Raw genomic sequence first — 971 nt, forward strand, 5'->3', positions numbered from 1 at the left:
ACACTTAACCACCGGTTGTAGAATAAAAGTGGGTACCTGATCCATCAGTAAGTGGTGGGGGTAACGCGAGAACCTCATAATGCAATGGCGGCAATAAAAAAAAGAAAATGGCGGCCGGATACACTCAGCCTCACAATATGGCGCTGAACGAAAAGTAAAAGGTCGCGAGACCCTCATAATAACATGATGGTGATCAATAAAGAAAATGGCGGTCGGGTAAACTCATCCTCTGCCAATTCCATAAGTCACGTGATCAATATGGCGGAGACGAAAATAAAAAAGGCCGCGAGACCCTCATAGTCAAAAGTCACGTGGCCAAAATGGCGGTAAAGAAAAGAAACAGGTCGCCAGACCCTCATAATAAAATTATGTCGATTAATAAAGACAATGGCGGCCGGGTACACTCATCCCATTCCATAAGTCACGTGATTAATATGGCGGAGACGAAAGGAAAAGGCCGCGAAACCCTCATAATAAAAATGGTGACGACCAATATAGCGGTGAACGAAAAGAAAAAGGCCGCGAGACCTTCAAAATAAAAATGGCGGCGATCAAAAAACAAAATGACAGCGATCAAAAAACAAAATGGCGTCTGGGTAAACTCAGCCTATGCCAATATGGCGGTGAACGAAAAGAAAAAGGACGCGAGACTCTCATAATAAAATAGTGGCTATAAAAAGCAAAATGGCGGCCGGGTAGTCTCAGCCCCTGCCAATATGGCGGTGGACGAAAAGAAAAAGAACGCGAGACCCTCATAATAAAATTCTTGCTATCAAAAACAAAATGGCGGCCGGGTACACTCAGCCTCTACCAAAACCAATAAGCCTCTCAAAAAGCATAAAAACAAAATGGCGGCCGGGTAGACTCAGCCTCACAATAAAGCGCTGAACGAAAAGAAAAAGGACGCGAGACCCTCATAATAAGATGGTGGCTATCAAAAACAAAATGGCGGCCGGGTAGACTCAGCCTCT

Source organism: Halyomorpha halys, unplaced genomic scaffold (assembly GCF_000696795.3).
Source record: "Halyomorpha halys isolate HHAL.00 unplaced genomic scaffold, Hhal_1.1 Scaffold2085.1, whole genome shotgun sequence".
In the NCBI taxonomy this organism is placed as follows: Eukaryota; Metazoa; Arthropoda; class Insecta; order Hemiptera; family Pentatomidae; genus Halyomorpha; species Halyomorpha halys.